Source organism: Bombina bombina, chromosome 3 (assembly GCF_027579735.1).
Source record: "Bombina bombina isolate aBomBom1 chromosome 3, aBomBom1.pri, whole genome shotgun sequence".
Classification (NCBI taxonomy): Eukaryota; Metazoa; Chordata; class Amphibia; order Anura; family Bombinatoridae; genus Bombina; species Bombina bombina.
In genome coordinates this window covers 603,049,980-603,075,219 of record NC_069501.1, presented here as the reverse complement: position 1 = coordinate 603,075,219, position 25,240 = coordinate 603,049,980, and the positions used below count along the sequence as shown (strand labels likewise).

General features: G+C 38.4%; 1 protein-coding gene across 1 annotated transcript in view; it reads left to right on the top strand.

The window, feature by feature from the left end:
* LUZP1 (leucine zipper protein 1) overlaps positions 1 to 25,240 on the top strand; it is a 309,455-nt gene that overhangs the window by 138,911 nt on the left and 145,304 nt on the right. Inside the window, exon 2 of the mRNA XM_053707205.1 lies at positions 17,252 to 17,334. The gene's annotated coding sequence lies outside the window, so the exon portion shown is untranslated. The remainder of the gene's footprint in view (positions 1 to 17,251; positions 17,335 to 25,240) is intronic.

The window sequence follows — 25,240 nt, the reverse complement described above, 5'->3', positions numbered from 1 at the left end:
CAGGAAATGGCAAAGAGCCCAGCAAAGCTGGTCACATGATCCCTCCTAGGCTCCGCCTTCCCCAGTCATTCTCTTTGCCGTTGTACAGGCAACATCTCCACGGAGATGGCTTAGAGTTTTTTGGTGTTTAAAAAATTTAGAGAAAATGATGCCCAAGATGATTCCTCAAGTGAGGGGAGTAAGCATGGTACTGCATCATCCCCTCCTTTGTCTACGCCAGTCTTGCCCACACAGGAGGCCCCTAGTACATCTAGTGTGCCAATACTCCTTACTATGCAACAATTAACGGCTGTAATGGATAATTCTATCAAAAACATTTTAGCCAAAATGCCCACTTATCAGCGAAAGCGCGACTGCTCTGTTTTAGAAAATACTGAAGAGCATGAGGACGCTGATGATAATGGTTCTGACATGCCCCTACACCAGTCTGAGGGGGCCAGGGAGGTTTTGTCTGAGGGAGAAATTTCAGATTCAGGGAAAATTTCTCAACAAGCTGAACCTGATGTGATTACATTCAAATTTAAATTGGAACATCTCCGCGCTCTGCTTAAGGAGGTGTTATCTACTCTGGATGATTGTGACAATTTGGTCATTCCAGAGAAATTATGTAAGATGGACAAGTTCCTAGAGGTCCCGGGGCCCCCCGAAGCTTTTCCTATACCCAAGCGGGTGGCGGACATTGTAAACAAAGAATGGGAAAGGCCCGGCATACCTTTTGTCCCTCCCCCTATATTTAAGAAATTGTTTCCTATGGTCGACCCCAGAAAGGACTTATGGCAGACAGTCCCCAAGGTCGAGGGGGCGGTTTCTACCCTAAACAAACGCACTACTATCCCTATAGAAGATAGTTGTGCTTTCAAAGATCCTATGGATAAAAAATTAGAGGGTTTGCTTAAAAAGATGTTTGTTCAGCAAGGTTACCTTCTACAACCAATTTCATGCATTGTTCCTGTCACTACAGCAGCGTGTTTCTGGTTTGATGAACTAGAAAAGTCGCTCAATAAAGATTCTTCTTATGAGGAGATTTTGGACAGAATTCATGCTCTTAAATTGGCTAACTCTTTTACTTTAGACGCCACTTTGCAATTGGCTAGATTAGCGGCGAAAAATTCGGGGTTTGCAATTGTGGAGCGCAGAGCGCTTTGGCTAAAATCTTGGTCAGCGGATGCGTCTTCCAAGAACAAATTGCTTAACATACCTTTCAAGGGGAAAACGCTGTTTGGCCCTGACTTGAAAGAGATTATTTCAGATATCACTGGGGGTAAGGGCCACGCCCTTCCTCAGGATAGGTCTTTTAAGGCTAAAAATAAACCAAATTTTCGTCCCTTTCGCAGAAACGGACCAGCCCCAAGTTCTACATCCTCTAAGCAAGAGGGTAATACTTCTCAAACCAAGCCAGCCTGGAGGCCAATGCAAGGCTGGAACAAAGGTAAGCAGGCCAAGAAACCTGCCACTGCTACCAAGACAGCATGAGATGTTGGCCCCCGATCCGGGACCGGATCTGGTGGGGGGCAGACTTTCTCTCTTCGCTCAGGCTTGGGCAAGAGATGTTCTGGATCCTTGGGCGCTAGAAATAGTCTCCCAAGGTTATCTTCTGGAATTCAAGGAGCTACCCCCAAGGGGGAGGTTCCACAGGTCTCAATTGTCTTCAGACCACATAAAAAAACAGGCATTCTTACATTGTGTAGAAGACCTGTTAAAAATGGGAGTGATTCATCCTGTTCCATTAGGAGAACAAGGGATGGGATTCTACTCCAATCTGTTCATAGTTCCCAAAAAAGAGGGAACATTCAGACCAATCTTAGATCTCAAGATCCTAAACAAATTTCTCAAGGTTCCATCGTTCAAAATGGAAACCATTCGGACAATTCTTCCTACCATCCAGGAAGGTCAATTCATGACCACGGTGGATTTAAAGGATGCGTATCTACATATTCCTATCCACAAGGAACATCATCGGTTCCTAAGGTTCGCCTTTCTGGACAAGCATTACCAGTTTGTGGCACTTCCATTCGGATTAGCCACTGCTCCAAGAATTTTCACAAAGGTACTAGGGTCCCTTCTAGCGGTGCTACGACCAAGGGGCATTGCAGTAGTACCTTACTTGGACGACATACTGATTCAAGCGTCGTCCCTACCACAAGCAAAGGCTCATACGGACATTGTCCTGGCCTTTCTCAGATCTCACGGGTGGAAAGTGAACGTAGAAAAAAGTTCTCTATCTCCGTCAACAAGAGTTCCCTTCTTGGGAACAATAATAGACTCCTTAGAAATGAGGATATTTCTGACAGAGGCCAGAAAATCAAAACTTCTAAACTCTTGTCAAGTACTTCATTCTGTTCTTCTTCCTTCCATAGCGCAGTGCATGGAAGTAATAGGTTTGATGGTCGCGGCAATGGACATAGTTCCTTTTGCGCGAATTCATCTGAGACCATTACAACTGTGCATGCTCAGTCAGTGGAATGGGGATTATACAGACTTGTCTCCGACGATACAAGTAGATCAGAGGACCAGAGAATCACTCCGTTGGTGGCTGACCCTGGACAACCTGTCACAGGGGATGAGCTTCCGCAGACCAGAGTGGGTCATTGTCACGACCGACGCCAGTCTGGTGGGCTGGGGCGCGGTCTGGGAACCCCTGAAAGCTCAGGGTCTTTGGTCTCGGGAAGAATCTCTTCTCCCGATAAATATTCTGGAACTGAGAGCGATATTCAATGCTCTCAAGGCTTGGCCTCAGCTAGCAAAGGCCAAATTCATACGGTTTCAATCAGACAACATGACGACTGTTGCGTATATCAACCATCAGGGGGGAACAAGGAGTTCCCTGGCGATGGAAGAAGTGACCAAAATCATTCAATGGGCGGAGACTCACTCCTGCCACTTGTCTGCAATCCACATCCCAGGAGTGGAAAATTGGGAAGCGGATTTTCTGAGTCGTCAGACATTTCATCCGGGGGAGTGGGAACTCCATCCGGAAATCTTTGCCCAAATAACTCAATTGTGGGGCATTCCAGACATGGATCTGATGGCCTCTCGTCAGAACTTCAAGGTTCCTTGCTACGGGTCCAGATCCAGGGATCCCAAGGCGACTCTAGTAGATGCACTAGTAGCACCTTGGACCTTCAACCTAGCTTATGTATTCCCACCGTTTCCTCTCATCCCCAGGCTGGTAGCCAGGATCAATCAGGAGAGGGCATCGGTGATCTTGATAGCTCCTGCGTGGCCACGCAGGACTTGGTATGCAGACCTGGTGAATATGTCATCGGCTCCACCATGGAAGCTACCTTTGAGACAGGACCTTCTTGTTCAAGGTCCGTTCGAACATCCGAATCTGGTCTCACTCCAACTGACTGCTTGGAGATTGAACGCTTGATTTTATCAAAGCGAGGGTTCTCAGATTCTGTCATTGATACTCTTGTTCAGGCCAGAAAGCCTGTAACTAGAAAAATCTACCATAAAATATGGAAAAAATATATCTGTTGGTGTGAATCTAAAGGATTCCCATGGAACAAGATAAAAATTACTAAGATTCTATCCTTTCTTCAAGAAGGTTTGGAGAAAGGATTATCTGCAAGTTCTTTGTAGGGACAGATTTCTGCTTTATCTGTTTTACTTCACAAAAAGCTGGCGGCTGTGCCAGATGTTCAAGCTTTTGTTCAGGCTCTGGTTAGAATCAAGCCTGTTTACAAACCTTTGACTCCTCCTTGGAGTCTCAATTTAGTTCTTTCAGTTCTTCAGGGGGTTCCGTTTGAACCCCTACATTCCGTTGATATCAAGTTATTATCTTGGAAAGTTTTGTTTTTGGTTGCAATTTCTTCTGCTAGAAGAGTTTCAGAGTTATCTGCTCTGCAGTGTTCTCCTCCTTATCTGGTGTTCCATGCAGATAAGGTGGTTTTGCGTACTAAACCTGGTTTTCTTCCGAAAGTTGTTTCTAACAAAAACATTAACCAGGAGATAGTCGTGCCTTCTTTGTGTCCGAATCCAGTTTCAAAGAAGGAACGTTTGTTGCACAATTTGGATGTAGTTCGTGCTCTAAAATTCTATTTAGATGCTACAAAGGATTTCAGACAAACATCTTCCTTGTTTGTTGTTTATTCTGGTAAAAGGAGAGGTCAAAAAGCAACTTCTACCTCTCTCTCTTTTTGGCTTAAAAGCATCATCAGATTGGCTTATGAGACTGCCGGACGGCAGCCTCCTGAAAGAATCACAGCTCATTCCACTAGGGCCGTGGCTTCCACATGGGCCTTCAAGAACGAGGCTTCTGTTGATCAGATATGTAAGGCAGCGACTTGGTCTTCACTGCACACTTTTACTAAATTTTACAAATTTGATACTTTTGCTTCTTCTGAGGCTATTTTTGGGAGAAAGGTTTTGCAAGCCGTGGTGCCTTCCATCTAGGTGACCTGATTTGCTCCCTCCCATCATCCGTGTCCTAAAGCTTTGGTATTGGTTCCCACAAGTAAGTATGACGCCGTGGACCGGACACACCTATGTTGGAGAAAACAGAATTTATGTTTACCTGATAAATTACTTTCTCCAACGGTGTGTCCGGTCCACGGCCCGCCCTGGTTTTTTAATCAGGTCTGATGATTTATTTTCTTTAACTACAGTCACCACGGTATCATATGATTTCTCCTATGCAAATATTCCTCCTTTACGTCGGTCGAATGACTGGGGAAGGCGGAGCCTAGGAGGGATCATGTGACCAACTTTGCTGGGCTCTTTGCCATTTCCTGTTGGGGAAGAGAATATCCCACAAGTAAGGATGACGCCGTGGACCGGACACACCGTTGGAGAAAGTAATTTATCAGGTAAACATAAATTCTGTTTTCTGAGAGTGTTGTCGACACTCTGGTTCAAGCTCGTAAGCCAGTTACTCGTATTTACCATAAAGTGTGGAGGACTTACTTGTACTGGTGTGAAGAGCATGACTTTTCCTGGCATAAGGTTAAGGATGCCAGAATTTTATCTTTTCTCCAGGATGGACTGGAAAAGGGCCTATCTGCTAGTTTCCTGAATGGACAGATATCAGCTCTGTCGGTGTTATTGCACAAAAGATTGGCTGAGCTTCCAGATGTGCAGTCCTTTTGTTAAGTCTCTGACTAGGATCCCGTGTTTAGATCTGGGACTCAGACTTGGAGCCTCAATCTTGTTCTTAGTGTTTTGCAGCAGGCTCTGTTTGAGCCTATGCATACTGTTACCAGTTAACATTAAATTGTTATCTTGGAAGGTTCTTTTTTTGTTGACACTTGCCTCTGTGTGCAGAGTTTCTGAGATTTCTGCTTCGCAATGTGATACCCCCCTTAACTGTTTTTTCATGCTGATAAGGCGGTTTTACGCACTAAACTGTTCCTCCCTAAGGTGGTGTTGAATTGTATCATTAATCAAGAAATTGTTGCTCCTTCCTTGTGTCCTAATCCTTCTTCAGAGAAGGAACGTTTGCTCCACAATCTAGATTTAGTTTGTGCTTCGAAGTTCTATCTTCAGGCTACTAAGGAATTCAGACAAACTTCCTCTTTGTCATCTATATGGGGAAGCGTAAGGGGCAAATGGCTACTACGACTTCTCTATCTTTCTGGTTGAGGAGTGTCATCCGCTTAGGTTATGAGACAGCGGGGCGATAGCCTCCTGAGAGGATAACGGCTCATTCCACTAGAGCAGTGGCTTCCTCTTGGGCTTTTAAGAATGAAGCCTCAATAGATCAGATTTGTAAGGCGGCTACCTGGTCTTCCTTACACACTTTTTCTAAATTTTACAAGTTTGATATGTTTGCTTTGGCTGCAGCAGCTTTCAGGAGAAAAGTTTTGCTGGCTGTGGTGCCCTCAGAATAGGGTTCGCCTCTTTTTTTTTTTCCTGTTCCCTCCCATTATTCATTCAGTGTCCTCTGGAGCTTGGGTATAGTTTTCCCAACAGTAAGAAATGAAGTCGTGGACTCTCCCTGCATTTTTTTTTTTTTTTTTTGATGGGCGGCTTCCTTTTTTATGTTTTTATACCCTGATGTTTCTCCTACTTTTCCTTGTTTCCTTGGCAGAATGACTGGGGGATAGGGGAAATGAAAGGGATATTTTAAGCCTTTGGCTGGGGTGTCTTTGCCTCCTCCTGGTGGCCAGGTGGTGTATTTCCCAACAGTAAGGAATGAAGTTGTGGACTCTCCCTGCCAGGAAGGAAATGAGTTTATCTGGCAAGCATAAATTGTGTTCTCTATCTGAATCATGAAAGACAATTTTTGGGTTTCATGTTCCTTTTTAACTAGCAGGTGTGTCGTATATTGTCTGTATGGAGTGCATCCTTATTGGTAGGGGTAGATAAATAGGGATTTCTTTAAAGTGTAGGCAGCAAAAAGTTAATTTTGAAGAAAGAAAAAAAAATTCAATTCCAGCGATTCATGCACAAAAATGCAACTGCGGCCACAAATCTGCAGCGTGATGCAGCTTTACATCTGCATTGAATTTCCTTTGTTACAGTTTGTGTTCTAAATGGAAAATTTTGCCAGGTGGGGGCAGTGTAATATTTTCTATTGTATAATTTTCTGCTATGCAAAGCACAAATTAATTGAATAATTGAACATAAATGTATTTTAATGATAATTTGTGCATTAAATTTTTTTTGTTTTTTTGTTTTTTAAATTAGCTTATTTTTTATGTTAGTATTGGCTGAAGTTTTAGCCGGGCGGTGCACCTCATAAAAATGTCCAGGGAAGAACATTGACTTTAAAGGGGCGCTAAAGCCTAAAATTAAACTTTATTTTTACAGATAAGAGCATGCAATAAAAAAAAACCCAAACTTTCCAATTGTATTTTTTTCTAAACTTGCATTATCAAAATATGCACACTTTCTGAGGCATCAGCTCCTGCTGAGCATCTGCGAGAATTCACAGTATATACATATATGCATTTGTGATTGTCTGTCACATGATATAGAGGAAAAGAAAATTTAACTAATTTTCCAAATTGTCAGGGAAAAAAAACCCTGAAATGCAGACTGTTATTGCATTGTCTTTTTTTCACTATACATTTGGTGATTATGCATATATACTGTATTTAATGGTCCTTTGTCTGGGAGAGGTATAATTGCATCTATTAATCAAGCACATTTCTAAATTAAATAGACTTCCAAGTATTATTATAGATGATTATTATTTAACATTGTAATGCATAAAGGTCTGCATACAAAATATAGCATGCTATTTTACTAGCAAGTTATACATTCGTTGAACAGACTTTTAAGTTTATTGTTTATTTTACTGCCTTTGCTGATGTAAGCAATCACTGTGTAGCGTGTATCGGGGTTCAGCAAACACCACTGGTGTATATATCACAGACTTCCTGGAGAAAGTACAAAAACAATTTTTACAGGCAAATCATTAGAAAAGCTGGGGAAATGAATGCCGATTGTACATTTTGTTTGTCATGCTAAAGTAAAGTGGTATTTCATTTTGACATAAGACACCTTGTACTTGCAAGATTTTTGTGTAGTGTTCTAAGAAGTAAACAAACTAATCAAGTGTGAAATATTTCTGAGTACATTTAAAGGGACACTGAACCCCAAAAAAATTTATTTCATGGTTCAAATAGAGCATGCAATTTTAAGCAACTTTCTAATTTACTCCTATTATCAAATTTTTTTTGTTCTCTTGCTATCTTTATTTGAAAAAGAAGGCATCTAAGCTTTTTGGGGGTTTTTTTTGGTTCAGACTCTGGACAGCACTTTTTTATTGGTGGATGAATTTATCCACCAATCAGCAAGAACAACCCAGGTTGTTCACCAAAAATGGGCCGGCATCTAAACTCACATTCGTGCATTTCAAATAAAGACATCAAGAGAATGAAGAAAATTTGATGATAGGAATAAATTAGAAAGTTGCTTAAAATGTCATGCTCTATCTGAATTGCAAAAGGAAAAAATTGGGTTCAGTGTCCCTTTAACACTGTTTGCCGCATTTACTTTTGGATAGCTAAACTCCATCTACCACTTGCTTTAATAGTAAAAGCCAATCCAGCTTTGTTACTGCTTTAGACAAGGCTACCCTGCTGAGGTGAGTTAGGGAATGATGTGTGACAAAGCTAATTTAATCCATTTTAATTGCAGTATCAAAGTTTTAAACCAACATCCTGTTCCCGATCCTTGAGTCAAAAGAAGAGTAATTAAAAAATGCTAACCATAACCATTGAAATACTGTGATCTAGTTCAACTATCGGAACACTTATCAGCATTGCACCTTAAAGGCACATGAAACCCAAAAATATTCTTTTATGATTCAGATAGAGAATACAATTGTAAAAAAACTTTTTCATTTACTTCTTCTATTATTTAATTTATTTTATTCTCTTGGTATCATTTGGTGAAGGAGCTGCAATGCACTACTGGTTTCTAACTAAACACATGGGTGAGCCAATGACAATCGATATATATATGCAGCCACCAATCAGCAGCTAGAGCCTAGGTTCTCTGCTGCTCCTGAGCTTTCATAGATACACATTTTAGCAAAGAATAACAAGAGAATAAAGCAAATTAAATAATAGAAGTAAATTGGAAAGTTGTTTAAAATCGTATTCTCTATCTCAATCATGAAAGAAAAAATTTGGGTTTCATGTCCCTTTAACTTTGCCTGGAGCTGATAGATTAACTATACCTTTGAATAATAAGATTGTTTTACCACTTTTGTAGATCAAATATTTTGTTTAACTGGAATCAGTAGCTTTTAATATTATTTTACTGCACCCATGTTAAAGGGCAACTGAAGTCCCTATTTAAACTGCCACAGTTCAGACAGAGCATGAGTTTAAAAAGTTTCCAATTGACTTCTTTTTATATACAAGCTTTGGGGCACCAGCTCCTACTGTACACGTGCAAGAGTTCACAGTATAAAATTATATGGCTCTGTGATTGGCTGAAGGCTGTCACATGATACAGAGGACAAGGAAACCAAAATAAACTCCTCTTTATTTTACATTCTACAGTCCTTTTTAAATACAGTACTTATTAGATTCACTGGGAGATATCATATAAACAAAATAGCTTGTTCTTTTAATCAGAGGTCATGTGTACAGTTTTATTAACAATATGCTTCTGTGTCTAAATGACCCAGAACTCTGTATATGTCATTGCATTCATGCTTTTACCTCTTTGTTGGAGGTCTGGTGTGATAATACTGGTTTTGTTACTTTTGGCACAAAAGTGTGTATTTTCGTAATAATAGAAATAGTCAACAAACATGGATCAGTGAATCTTTTTCAATGTATATACAGTTGTGGTTTTTGTTTGTGCTTGAAATAGCATTATGTCATCTTTTGTGTATAGCTGAGAAGTACAACCTTTTCAAATGAAGAACAATATTGCACTTTTTTTTACATTTGGAGGGTCCATGAACAAAACACAAACAGGTTGATGGTTATTCCTGTACAGATGTCACAAAACTACATGTGAAAATAGACCCAGAAACATTAACATTGTCTCTTCCCAGAAATAACAGTAATCAGCCAGATGCAAAAGTGAGGAGCCAGTTCTTCTATATAATATCAGCTGTTTAAATGAGTCATGTGGCTGGGTCTTGATAATAATGAGTCGGGAGAGAGGAGCAGTACAATAGGATCACAATGAAATGCTCACCCATGTGTGACAAATAGGTGGTACAAGTTGATGTGTGTTAAACTTTTTTTTTTTTTTAAGGAATAGACCATATACTGTATCATTTTGAGGAGAATCAATAGTTTAGGAGGACATACTTCTGCAGTATGAATATGCACTAATAGATTAGGGCTGGGACCCATCTTGTCCTCCTGAAGATTTTATGTGGCCCTCAGTAGCACTGCACAAAAAACAATTGGTATGTAAAGAAAAAAGTTCTATTCTTCTCATTAGAAACAAATTGGGATTCACTCCCCTTTTTAATTACTTTTCATGATTCAGATAGAGCATACAAATTTAATTTTTTTTCCAATTTATGTCTATTAATAATTTGCTTCATTCACTTGGTATCTTTTGTTTAAGGAGCAGTAATGCACTACTGGGAGTTGGCTGAATACCTGGGATCAGCCAGTAAAGGGACATATGTGTGCCTCCAGCAATCATCAGCTGGCTTCTAGTAGTGCATTGCTGCTCCTGGGCTTACATACGTATGATTTTCAACAACTTATTCCATGAGAACAAAGCAAATTAGATGATTGAAGTCAATTGGAAAGTTGTTTAAAATAGCATTGTGCTATCTAAATACTGAAACATTGAGTGTACTGTCTCTTTTTAACCTTGCATATTTGTACCATATTCTAATTTTGAGTAGTATATACAGTTAGTTACGCCAATCACCTGCTGTGTTCAGCTCTAGAGCCGCAGCGCATTTCCTATCTGCAGTTTAATTCAGCGATGTCTAAGCCCTTTGCGGAGGTTAAATACATAGGTCTATGCCAGCAGTAGTGTTATAAGAAAAGAATGCATTCAAGCATTTTGGTTTTGTTAGCTGTCCCTTTAAAACAGCGTCACCTTTGTGTATGCGTCGCCTTATCTGAGCTTCTACAAACAGGAACTGGACAGGCACTGCTCTCCTGTGGCCAGGACAGGTCAATGTTTTGTCTCCAAAGCTGTGATGTAACTGCCGTATAACCAGGAGAAAGCGCTACTCATCTTGCCAATTTATTTGGGAACCAACATAAAGACTTTAGTTTTTACTTTTTCTCTTATAAGCCAAACTTTGTGATGTTCTAATCTTAAATTAAAATGAGTGTAATGCTTTAAACGCTGGTGCGTCATTGAAATACCTGCAGCCAAACTCACAAATAAAACACATTGAGTATTTGTTTGCTGAAGATAAATGTAATCCCATGGGTGGAGAGTCAGACTGCACTTTTTATGAGTCAGGTAGGAGGTATTTTTTTATTTCTAGTATTTATTCTGCTATTACTATTATGATTATTGTTATCAATATTAATGATGATATTAATACTAAATTTAAAAAATCTAATCTTTAAGAGTGTTGGATCCTGTAATATTTTTTTCTCACTTTCACAGTGACTCTTAAAGGGACAGTCTACACTAAAATGGTTATTGTTTAAAAAAGATAGATAATGCCTTTACTACCCATTCCCCAGCTTTGCACAACTAACATTTTTATATTAAAATACTTTATAACATCTAAACCTCTAAATTTCTGTCTATTTGTAAACCACTGCAAACCGCCTCTTATCACATGCTCTTCTATTAGCTTTTCACAACGGGAGACTTCTAGTTCATGTGGGCCATATAGATAACAATGTGTGCATCCCTGGGGAGTTACTTAAAGGGCCAGTAAACCTAGCAAATAATGTTTAATATAATTCTGCACATAGTGCGAGCTACATTGAGTTTAATAGCGCGATCGGGCCGGCTGTGATTAGACAGCTTGCAAAGATGCGCTTAGAAAAACAAAACAGACCCGCTCAGTAGAGCCAGGAGCGGCGTTCTATTTTCTTTGCGAGATATCTATTTAACCCTTCACTTTAGAAATCTGGCGCTAAGCTAATGTTATATAATTTATATAACATTATTTGCTAGGTTTACTGGCCCTTTAAGATTTAGCACAACACAGTACTAAATGCAAGTCAATAGATAATACAGTCATGTGATCAGGGGGGCTGTCAGATGGTTATGCAAAACCGGGGAATGGGTAATAAAGGGATTGTGTGTTTTAAAACAATAACAATTCTATTGTAGGCTGTCCCTTTAAAAAAACAACTTGCCTACTAAGTTTACATCTGCCTACAACCTTTGGCCTTCTGTATATTCATTGGAGTCTTTGGGCAATTAGTTTGGATTATTTTATCATAGTGTGTCATCTCTGCACAGTGACTTTTCCTTGGATCCACAACATTTTTCTGTAAAAATAACCTCTACTACAGTTCTCATAAACCTTTTTCATCAGAGGCTCTACACATTGAGTTACTGTATCATTCTAGACATATAACATTACTAATCCTCTTAACACAAAAGCTTATTTTTCTCTGTATTGTTTCCATATATGTTTTTGTATAGCAAGCAAGAGAACAATTAGACTGCATATTCCAAATTCCTTTCTTTTTTTGTTCTTCCTTTCCGTTTTTTGTTTTATTGTCAGGGATGTTCTACGTCGTATTTACATAAACAAAATTGCGTAAAACTAAGCGTTTGTTGTGTGAACAACACTAAACCTAGCCACTTTTTTTTAATTAAACTGATGCCTTAAGGGTTAATTTTAAAAATAAAATAAAAATATTCCACATAATCTTGTGTTTTTTTTCCTATGTCGCGTAAAAACTATAGATCTTCTTATTTTCATCTTTACCCTATTTTATGTTTAGGATATCCTGATATCTTACACAGTATTCATGGTATATACTATTTGTTCTATCATCTCTTGCACCATCTAATTTGTTTACTACCTACAGTCAATATATGTATAAAAATTATTTATATTTTACATTTATTTTTGTGAAATATCAACAAATTCCTTAGTGTTTATGTATATGGGGAACACGAACATAAGTTCATGGTAAAAAAAGAAGAAATCAGATACATAGATAACACACAAAACAAGAGATACTAGAGGAGAGCTTACAATCTACAGGATCTAATCTAGTAGCCAGACCAAAAATTTGGGAGCTTAAATTTGTTGTTCACCTACTTACTATTCATATATGTCAAAACTATTATTTAGCCCATTTCTGTTTTAAAATATAGATATTTTTATTTTTGTTACTACATTGTTCTGTATATAACGTATATTTGCCTAGGCCATAAAACATGTGAGGTTTCTTGTTGGCTCCTCCATATTCCACTACAATCTCACACTCGCCATTCCTATCGCCATTTGCGACACACACATACTGCTTCTCTGAACAACTGTTCAGCTAACAGTATAAATTGGCAAAAGAATGTCTGTTTCCTACCTTTATAGATTATTCTTTATACGTGCACTGGCTTTTTATTCGGGTTTGGTAGACTCCATAATTTTTATTTTAAATTTGTCACTTCCTGTGGAGGAACTTTTGTCTGCAACTGGCTTGTTTAATTTGTTCCTGCTGTTGTATATTTATGTGGGTGTGTGGAACTTGTACAAACAGTGCTAGTTTAAAAAATTAGCAGTAGATGCATATTTTGATATAAAAAAATTGTTCAACAGCTCTGCATAAGAAGAAAAACATAATGTGCACCTGTATTCTAAAAGGCCAAAGGGACATGAAACCCAATTTTTTTTCACATGTAGATCATGCAATTTTAAGCACATTTCTAATTTACTCCTATCCTCAGTGTTCTTCGTTCTCTTGGTATCTTTATTTAAAAAAGCAAGAATGTAAGCTTAGGAGCTGGCCCATTTTTGGTTCAGCAACTGGGTATCGCTTGCTGATTGGTGTCTAAATGTAGCCACCAATCAGCAATAGTTTTGATGATAGGAGTAAATTAGAAAGTTGCTTAAAATTGCATGCTCTATCTGAATCATGAAAGTTTTTAATTTTGACTAGACTATCCCTTTTAATGTATCCATGTATTAAACAATGTATCTAAAGTCCTACAAATATATATATTTTTTTAATAGTTACATTTTACTTAGGGTTTCATATTGTGACAGACTTTTATAATAGATGTGCCAACTACAACACATATCTCTTATTGTTAAGGTCACCAGGGCCATTTTTAATGAGGTATGCTTGGTTACCCCAGACTGATAGATTTAAACCCTGTATGATAAACATATTAGTATCATTATATATCAATATATGTACAGTGATACAAACAGGAGCTTCTTTCTTAATATGAAATGTGATTTAATGTGATTAATTCAACTGAGTAAAGGAGTATTGGAAGATTTTCTTCTGTTCAAAAGGGAGAGCACAGCATGTTGAAACCTTTTTAAATTACAGGGCTTGACAAACTCAGGAGCCTTGGGGCCACTGGCTACTAGAATTTTACCCCTGGCTCCTAACTTTTTGGGTTATTCTCCAAATATCTTTATACAAATCCAACTGTCTAGCTCCTAAATATTCTAATTGGCTCCTAAAATTTAAACAAATTTGTCAAGCACTATTTTAAAACATGGGCCTATTGAACAAATACTGTACTTCTAAACTGTATTAATCAGACTAACATATGTGATTTTAGATAGGGTTTTTTTTATTTGGAGGGGTTGGGTGGTTCGTTTTACTGTTGGGGGTATTTTTTTTTTAAGGTAAAAGAGCTGATTTCTTTGGAGCAATGCCCCACAAAAGGCCCTTTTAAGGGCCATTGGTAGTTTATTGTAGGCTAGGGTTTTTATTTTATTTATTTATTTTTTTTGGGGGGGGGGCTTTTTATTTTGATAGGGCTATTAGATTAGGTATAATTCTTTTTTATTTTTACAATGTGTTTTTTTTTTTCGTAATTTAGTGTTTTTTATTTTTTGTAACTTAGCGTTTAAATTTTTTGGTAATTTAGTGTTTAATTTTTTTTGTAATTTAGTCATTTGTAATAAGGTTTAATAGTAGATTTAAATAATTTTAGTAGGGTTAGAGTTTTTTAATATGTAATTTAGTTTAATTGCTAGTTTAATTTCATTGTAGGATAATAGTTAGGGTAGGTTAATATTTTAAAATTGTTTATTTTAATTCTACAGGTAAGCTTAAATTTATTTTAAGATTGGGATATTGTAATTTTAAGGTTAGCGGCTTGTTAGGTTTAGGGGTTAATAGGTTTAGTTAGTGGTAGTTATGTGGGAGGCCAGAGGTTTAGGGGTTAATACGTTTATTTAGTGGCGGCGGGATAGGAGTTAATAACTTTATTTAGGTTGCGGCTAGGTCCGGGAGCGGCAGGATAGGGGTTAATAACATTATTTAGGTTGCATCAGGGTCCGGGAGGGGCGGGATAGGAGTTAATAACATTATTTAGGTTGCAGCGGGGTCTGGGAGCGGCGGGATAGGGGGTTAAACATTTTAGTATAGTGGCGGCGTTTAGTGACAGGGTATAAATGAAGTTGGTTAAAAGCCGAATAGACTTGAGATTGATGACTGCTAGTTAACAACAGTCCTATGCTCATCGCCCCGTACTTGGTGCGTGTCTTTTTGCCGGCTTTTTTTTATAAATATGGAGAGCGTATTGAGATCCGCGAATGCAACAAAGTTGAGGCTTTGATAAATATCCCCCCTTGGCTCTCTTAAGGGAGCTCCAGTCTGTTGAGATTTTGACAGCAGACACACTGCTAAGCTTGGGAGATCACAAACCCATTCAGGAAGAGCCGTAGTGTTGCTTACTGGCTGCATTTTCCCTGTTCGTATACTGAAGCCCTTTTGAATGAGGGAGACTTTGGTTTGTATACAAAATTCTTTTGGTTTTTCCTGAAGCCAAAGCTTTTTTGCTTGTCCTTCAAAGCAGCATATGTTTTATTTGCGATTCACACTTCATGCAACTTCAGTATGAATGCTGGCTTTTTAGTTCTGCAAATGATTTTGCCCTTTTAAAGAAGAACACCCAATGTGTACAATTTCTGACACCTCATCTTTTGAATTAAAGGTCTGAGCAGAGTTACTTGGATAATTTTAAAGTTAACATTTTAAACTTAAAAGGGACATTAAAAATGAAAAAAAAAGAAAATGGTCTAATGTGATCATTTTATTAAAGCACTATTGCTAGCTTATAACTGTGTTTAACCCATGTAATGGCAGTTCTGGAGCAGCAATGCTGAGTTAAATATGGCTGCTGAGCCAATCAGGGGTGGCATATATTCATAGCCACCAATCTCCAGCTGTGTTTAGCTCAGGAGTAAAAGTGCATTGCCAGTCTGAAGCTGACTTTCGTGGGGGGTTAAACACATTATTAACAATAGTGTAATTATAAAATTCTCTAGCTCATTAGATTGTTATTGCTTTTTCATGTCCCTTTAATTATAGTTATATAATAGTGCAGCTACGGTTTAAAGGAACAGTAAGCACTTTGTATTTACAAGAGACTTTTTTTGTTGGCTTGCTATAGAATAAAGTATCTCACAAAGGCTAAACATTTTTTAAAACAAATTAGCGTCTCGTTTGTTGCTATTGTTTTTCAGTAGCCACACTACACCCACCACTTGCCAGACAACGAGGCCAGCCACAGTCATTTTGTTAGTATAGAGTGTATTGTTTTGCAGTTCTCATCTGTTAGTCAATTAGGGAAAGATAAATGTAGCAGGGTTTGCCTTTTTCAGTGGCGAGAATTAGACACAATTTTCAGAGGTAAATTACTTTTAAATGGGACAACATAAATCCTCGAAGTTATATAGAAAACATTTTTTTTTTTTTTAATTATGCATAACTATTTCTTTTATATATATATATATATATATATACACACACACACTTTTTATTTAATATTTTTTTTGTGAAGATATGAGAATGTTTATTTGTTTAGAGAAGGCCAACACTGCTGCAGTAATCCTCATTTAACTACTTTGGCAGGGAGCTGGATGTTATGTGGCAGAGGATTCATAGATTGTTTTGGAAAAATATCCTAATAAGATCCAGAGATATAAAGCCTAGAAATTGAACTATAATAATGCTGTATGTAAATACGGAAAAAAAAGTGGAACTGCAAATTTACGTGTTTGCAGCTGCGTTTTTCAGTATTGTATAGTTATTATCTATGAATAAGATCCTAAACTTAGCCTTTTGTGTGCTGCTGCCTCCTCGCTAAACTCAGCGGCTCCATTAGACACAGCACAGCTCTTTCTTTTTTTTTCAATGAGATGACGTTTCCACCTCTAAACCAATAGCTGTGCTAGTCATATGACAGTGTTCTGTACGCACAGATACTGATCTAAAAATTGAGTATAAAACATTTTAAAAATGTACTTGGAAGCTTCCGGTTTAGCTCTGTTGATGAGGTTAGGATGAGAAACCCACTGAAAGGGGCTGAGAAAGCAGGTAGAGCAGACCTTTCCCCCCTGCCCTACATATGAAAAGACCAATTACACAAAAAGGAGTAAGCAGGAGTCTGTAGACTTGGGTCTACTTCTGATACTTTGGGGCTTTTTTAGGAGTCTGAAAATCAGCACAATGTTAATAAGCAAAACTATACATTGTTACAAAAACACTCCAGATGGGCTATATAAAATGATCTGCAAAGCATTTATGCAAAAACAAATCTAGTATACAGTGTCCCTTTACTGTATTTGTACAAGTTTTAGATATCTGTATGAAAAATATAGAGAATATAGTTCCACTGATATCCCCATGTGCAGGTTTGTTTTAATTTTATAATTTTATCTCTAACCTTATTGCTCTTTTTCTCTTTTCTGTAGGCTGTTATTGTAAGGAACTGCTGAAATGTGTTACATTGGTTTGTGAACATCTACTCAGAACAGGAATGTAGGACCTATAAAAGGTACAGTACATTCTTTCATTTTAAATATGTAAACAATAAATAAAAAAAATCTGTACCTACTTTATTTTAAAAAAAAATTGACAAGCTGATATGAGGAATTACTGAAGGGTAGCACTCATAGGCACAAGGGATGCAAGAGGCATTGCCATAGGTTTATCAAGTAGGCAAGGAGTGTAATAGGCTGCTAGGCTCCTCCTTCTTTTTGGGCTAAAACAAAATAATTTCTCTCCTTGTATATAAAGTTTTACGTCTCATTACTAGAGATTTGCATTCAGCATTTTCATTAACTGCTGATTGCAGATGTAGGAGGCTATTTTCGGTATTTCAATCTTTTCAGAGCCGAATATCCTCTTGTGCCAGTAAAACGCACTAGAATCTGTGCGAAACCAGATCTTAGAGTGTGTCACTTGCACAAGAGTATTCGGCTCCAAGAAGAGCAGAATACCGAAACTAGCGTCCTACTTCCGCATTCAGCAGTGAATGAAAACGCCTGAATGTGCATCTCTTCTCTTTACCTTAAAGGAGTTTTCTTTTATGATAGTTACATTCTCTTTGACTAAGGGAGAACGCAGCCATTTGCACAGAAAGTTAACATTCTTTGTTTTACTGGCACTGTAAAGGTGAGTGTAGTGGGGAACTGATGGTGATTTTATGGAACCACTTTGGCCTGAATACGTTTGGGAACCACTATTGTAGACAGTAGCCAATATTTAGTCATTCTAGTTTACAGCTAGATAAAATGTGTATTATTATCATCTATTTATAAAGCCACTAAGTACATAAGTGTGGGTTATATAATTGCACTGATTTGTGGTAAAAAAGAAATAAAAACACATATAACAGACTAAACACAACAAATTAACACAGGTGTGGAAAGGGCCCCTGCTCGAAGAGATTACACCCTAATGGAACAGATCGTTCCAATTATGTAGTGTGGAATGGGCATGTTTAGCAACTAGTTGCATTCAGGACAGGACCCACGTATAAAGACAGACTGAAGAGCAGACTGGCCAATTGCAAAGACAGCTTCCATAAAGTGTGTGGCTACTTTTCTAGAAGGGCGTGTGATACTGTAACATAACACTAGTCTTGTGCCCAGGGCGGTGTGTTCCAAATATTGAGGAACAGTGACTCGCTACTTTCTGTTCTAGAGCTTGTAGGAGACGCAACGAGGATCTGCAGAGGGACTTGGCATTACACTATGGTTCCTTAAACAAAATTCCAGAAATGTTTGTGAAGCAGGGGATTTCTAGAGCTATGTCTCCTATTTTTTAAAAGCTAATTTTAACTTTTGCTTACTGTCTGCTACCATGATAGTATAAAATAAATGGCAAGGGAAATTGCATCTTTTAAAAGTGATTCTGAAAATAGATTAATAGTAATTAATGGTAAGTTTACTAAGCATATTGTTGTGCAAATTATTTTAAGAAAGGCAAGTAACTATATGATTAGATCTTGCCTGCAAATAACGAAGCGTTGTAAATTGCTAGCACCCAAAAATAATAATAAATATTTGTAAATAATAATCTTGCTGTTAATAAATATTAGTTATTTATTGCAGTCCCTAGTAGATAAGGATATATTGTACATTTATAACGGTTCAGTTTAAGTAGTATTAAGTGGCAGCACAGCTACTTGGAATTTAACATTCTTTTTTTCACACTTTTTATTTTAACCGTTGCAAATAAAAGGCAGGGGTCGACAAATTTGTTTAAAATTAAGGAGCCCGTAAGACTATTTAGGAGCCAGTCATACTTTTAGGAGCCAGACAGTGGTATTTGTATATAGAAATATGGAGAACAATATAATAGGAGCTAGGGGTAAAATTCAGGTACAGGAGCCAGGGGTAAAATTTTAGGAGCCAGTGGCTATCTGGGTTTTTCCAAGCCCTGGTTTAAGGATATCTGGGGTTGCTGTGTTCCTTGTTCAGAGAGGAAATGCCTGGTATTTCGGCGCTGGACTCACCAGAATAGGCGGCATCAGACTGAAATACTACAGGAAAGTTCTACTCTGTAAAAAGCATTACTGGGCTAAAAGTAGCTGCACCCAGGTGGTAAATCGCCATAGAACAGGCTAACAATGGTATTGAGCAAGTTGTTTGTTCCTGTGAGTGCATTTCTCTCTGTGTGTATTTAGTCTCCCTATGGGGAAAAAGGGGAATCAAGACGTGGACTCCTTGCTCAGTGTGCTTAGAGGAATACTGATACACCTCACTGACGAGGCCCAATGAAGGCCGAAACGATTGTCTGGGGTTGCTGTGTTCCTTGTTCAGAGGGGAATTGCCTGGTATTTCGGCACTGGTATTTTTACTCTGTGAAAAGCATTACTGGGCTAAAAGAACCTGCACCCGGGTGGTAAATCACCATAGAACAAGCTAACAATGGTATTGAGCTGGTACACTGAAAAAAGTAAAGTGCTTAGAATAGCTATTGACTTCTTTAATACATTGATAATGTGTGGGTTTGTTTTTGCACTTAAAGAGACAGTCTACTCCAGAATTGTTATTGTTTAAAAAGATAGATAAGCCCTTTATTACCCAACCCCCAGTTTTGCATAACTAACATGATTATATTTATATACCTTTTTACCTCTGTGATTACCTTGTATCTAAGCCTTTGCAGACTGCCTCCTTATTTCAGTTCTTTTGCCACTTGCATTTTAGCCAATCAGTGCTGAGTCCTAGTTAACCCCATGGGAGTGAGCACAATGGTATCTATATGGCACACATGAACTAGCACTCTCTAGCTGTGAAAAACTGTCTGAATGCTTTGAGATAAGAGGTGAGCTTGAAGGGCTTAGAAATAAGCATATGAGTCTACCTAGGTTTATCTTTCAACAAAGAATAACAAAAGAACAAAGCAAATTTAATTGTAAAAGTAAAATGGAAAGTTGTTTTAAATTGCATGGCCTATCTGAATCACAAAAGTTTTTTTAAATTTTGACTAGACTGTTCCTTTTTAATATGCTTTCATATCCTTTGTGCTCAGATTATAGTGTTATGTTGTCCAGAAGCTTAAAGGGACACTAAACTCAATTTTTCTATTTCATGATTCAGATAGAGAATGCAATTTTAAGCAACTTTCTAATTTACTCCTATTATCAATTTTTCTTTGTTCTCTTGCTATCTTTATTTAAAAAGCAGGAATTTGATGCATAGGAGCCGGCCCATTTTTGGTTGAGAACCGGGGTTATGCTTGCTTATTGGTGGGTAAATGCAAGCCTCCACTAAACAAGCGCTATCCATGGTGCTGAACCTAAAATGGGCTGGCTGCTAAGATTTACATTCCTGCTTTTAAAATAAAGATAGCAAGAGAACGAATAAAAATTGATAATAGGAGTAAATGAGAAAGTTTCTTAAAATGTCATGCTCTATCTGAATCATGAAAGAAAACATTTGGGTTCAGTGTCCCTTTAAAGTAATGTTATATATATGTAATAGCTTTTATATAGCTGTTTTAGAAGTGTATCTAAAGGGATAGTATAATCAAAGTTAAACTTTAATGATTCAGATAGAGCATGCAATTTTAAGCAACTTTCTATTTTACTCCTATTATTAATGTATTCTTTGTTTTCTTGGTATCTTTATTAGAAAAAACAAGAATGCAATATTAGGAGCCGGCCCATTTTTGGTTAAGCACCTGTGTAGCGCTTGCTAATTGGTGGCTACATTTAGACTGATCAGCTGCATTATTTAAAATGCTGCTGCACTGAGAATATCTAGCTATGCTTCACATGCACGTGCAGAGAAAAATGGCAACACTAAAACAAGGATAATTTTTACTAGAATCATTTTTGTCGATACATGTATATTGCAAATTCTATTCAAAGATATCATTTCATTTATGTGCATTTAAATAGTGACTGGAATGTCCTTTTAAATGGATAGGAAAGTCAAAATTAAAATTGCATGATTCAGATATATAGCATGTTATTTTAAGACACTTTTAAATTCACTTCTATTGTCAAAAGTACTTTATTGGTATCCATTGTTGAAAAAGAATATGCACATATCCTACACTAGTGGGAGCGAACTGGTGATTGGTGCCTGCATTTGTCTCTTGTGATCAGCTAGCTCTCAGTAGTGCACTGCTGCTTCTCCAGCAAAGGATAACAAGGCAGTGAAGCAGATTTGATAATAAAGTAAATGTGAAAGTTGTTTAAAATATTTATGTTCTATCTGAATCATGAAAGGGGAAAAAAAGAAGTAGGTTTCATGTCCCTTTAATCTGTCTTATCCAAATGACATTCCTTGTAGCATTCGTTATAGGAGTACATAAAGCCAAGTACATAGATTTAATAGTGGAGAAAATATTTATATTTGTATTTATTGTACATATCTTTTGTCAGTTCTGCATATATTGTGTTTTGAAATTCGGAATAAATTACCAGCTGGGATCTCATTTCACCAGTTGATAGAATTATTACTCCTTCAGCATAACTGTTGCATATCTATTAATTTGCCAGTATTTGACCTGCTACTTGATGCAAGGCTCATTAGAAGGGCATATCACAAGAGCCTCTTCTATGTGGATCAATAGAGCCTTCTGTTATTGTGAATGAAATCTTTATTACCTAATAAAATATTAATGGAAACTTTTATCTAGACATATTGTGTGAGTCCTTAATTATAAACCGTTGGATAGTGCTATTAGGAAGTATAGATTTTAGATCACTTCCCACTCTCTGCTTTCCTCCCTCAAAACAAAATGTTGGGCCAATACTTAAAACATGGCGCTAGGCTTTTAAAGGGGCATAAATTAATTTGTTCATATAAGTAAATTATATATCAACTCTGCATATTCTGCTAACAAACTACTGTAGCTTATCTCTCTTGATTCTGACCAATGAGGACTAGCTACTAATGAGTTTGTGCACGGTTTTAATTCATATCACTGGTTCAGACATTTTACTATTGCACAATTTGTGTGGGAACGCACTGTTGTTTTTTTTAGTAAAAGCAAGCAACATACATGAATACATATGGCAATGTTTAATTGTTGGTCCCATTTTTAATATGATAAACATACTCCATTCACAATTTCTTTTACAAGATATGACGAGTCCACGGATTTCATCCTTACTTATGGGATATCGCCTCCTGGTCAGCAGGAGGAGGCAAAGAGCACCACAGCAGAGCTGTGTATATAGCTCCTCCCTTCCTTCCCACCCCAGTCATTCTCTTTGCCTGTGTTAGTGATAGGAAGAGGTAAAGTGAGGTGTTAGTTTAGATTCTTCAATCAAGAGTTTTTTATTTTTAAATGGTGCCAAAGTGTACTATTTTACTACAGAGCAGCCTTTGGACTTCTGACTATGGGAACTGGGGGGGGGGGGGCGGTTTAACCCCTCTGTGCCTCCCATATTCATGCTGCTATTCTGTGTTGGTCTTAGAGAAGCTTTACCTAAGGCCCTTCTATCTTCACAGGACCTCAGGAGGAAGAGTGGACCTCTTGACACTGTGAAATTTCTCATGCTGTTCCTCAGCATGAAGGTAAGTGCAATCTTTTTTTCTGGGGCTTGACACTGCAAAGGAATAAAGAAAAGGAGTGACATAGCTCAGAAGGACTGTGCTTTTACTTGCTGTCAGGGGCTATTAAGGCTTCCTGTCGCTATATGCCGGTCCTCATTAGTATAAGAAAAGAATGGGAACCGTCATAGAGCTTATATTATCCAGACACTCTAGCATGACTACTGTAATCTAGAAGCGCTGGGATGTTATACTATTAGGTGTATACTCAGGCTATTCTCTTTCAGTATATTGATGGAAAGAGTTTCACTAAGGGAAAGGCTGACGCTGGGAGAGTTCCAGAGCTGACACTACTAGACTCCGGGGTTTTGGCCTGTATGGGCGTGTTGTTGTTTTTTCCCAGGCTCTGATGCCCACGAGGGGCGGGGCTTGGTATTGGCGCGATTCAGCACAGTTGTTACTGAGAGAGACATCCGGAGGATCGTGTTCCGGCTGCGATTACGGCTCCTAAGTACGCTTGTTCTACTCTTGCACAAGCGGTCTTAGGCACGTTGGTTAAGGGAAGACAATCTCAGTCGGTGGAGGCAGGTAGGCTGATAGTTTACTGTTTTTTTCTGAGGTGACAGTGACGGGAAAATCATCACTTGCTAAGGGCTTTGCTTGCTAATTTTTTATGTTTATACAATCCAAGTACACAGTTATATTAAAGAAATTGTGCACATATTTTTTCTTTAAACATAACGAGATATATATATATATATATATATATATATATATTTAAGCTTGAACATCTCCGTCTGTTGTTGCGGGAGGTTTTGCTGACTCTGTACGACTGTGACTCTATCGTGGTACTACCAGAGAAATTGTGTAAGATGGACAAATACTTAGAGGTTCCTTCTTATTCTGATGTTTTTCCGGTTCCTAAGAGAATTTCAGAAATTATTTCAAGGGAATTCGAAAGACCGGGTATCCCGTTTTCACCTTCCCCTATTTTTAAGAAAATGTACCCTATAGCTGACACCGTTCAGGATTCTTGGCAAACGGTCCCCAAGGTGGAGGGAGCTATATCTACCCTGGCTAAGCGTACGACTATCCCTATTGAGGACAGTTGTGCTTTCAAAGACCCTATGGATAAACAGTTGGAGGGTCTTCTAAAAAAGCTATTTGTTCATCAAGGGTTTTTATTGCAACCGACGGCCTGCATTGTACCAGTCACAACTGCGGCTGCCTTTTGGTTTGACGCCTTAGAAGAGTCTCTGAAGGCTGAGACTCATTTAGAGGAAATAATGGATAGAATTAAGGCCCTTAAGCTGGCTAATTCTTTTTTTACAGATGCCGCCTTTCAGATTGCTAAATTGGCGGCTAAGAATGCAAGTTTTTGCCATTTTAGCGCGCAGAGCCTTATGGTTAAAATCTTGGTCTGCGGATGTGTTCTCTAAATCCAAACTTTTGGCTATTCCTTTCAAGGGAAAGACCCTATTCGGGCCTGACTTGAAAGAGTTCATTTCTGACATTACGGGAGGTAAGGGTCACCTCCTACCTCAGGATAAAACATCTAAGCAGAGGGGTAGACAGAGAAATTTTTGTTCCTTTTGAAATTTCAAGGGAGTCCCCTCTTCCTCTTCCGCTAAACAGGAAGGGAATTTTACACAAGCCAAGCCCGTCTGGAGACCCAACCAGGATTAAAACAAGGGTAAACAACCCAAGAAGCCCGCTGCTGCTCCCAAGACAGCATGAAGGGGCGGCCCCCGATACGGGACCGGATCTAGTTGGGGACAGACTTTCTTTGTCCAGGCCTGGATAAGAGACGTTCAGGATCCCTGGACACTAGAAATTGTGTCCAAAGGGTATCAGCTGGAGTTCAAAAATTCCCCCCCAAGGGGAAAGTTTCTTCTTTCACGATTGTCTGTAGACCAGATAAAAAGAGAGGCGTTCTTACGTTGTGTAAAAGACCTCTCCGCTATGGGAGTCATTTGTCCCGTTCCAATACAGGAACAGGGGCAGGGGTTTTACTCAAATCTTTTTGTGGTTCCCAAAAAAGATGGAACGTTTCGACCCATTTTAGATCTCAAGAGTCTAAACAAGTTTCTCAGAGTCCCATCCTTCAAGATGGAGACTATTCGGACAATTCTTCCATTGATCCAGGAGGGTCAATATATGACTACCATGGACTTAAAGGATGCCTATCTGCACATTCCTATCCACAAGGATCATCACCAGTTCCTAAGGTTTGCCTTTCTGGACAGACATTTTCAGTTTGTGGCTCTACCTTTCGGGCTGGCCACGGCACCCAGGATCTTCATGAAGGTTCCAGGGTCTCTGCTGGCGGTTCTCAGACCGCAGGGCATTGCAGTGGTGCCTTACCTGGACGATATTCTGATCCAGGCGTCGTCTTATCAACTGACAAAGTCTCATATCGACATGGTTCTGTCCTTTCTAAGG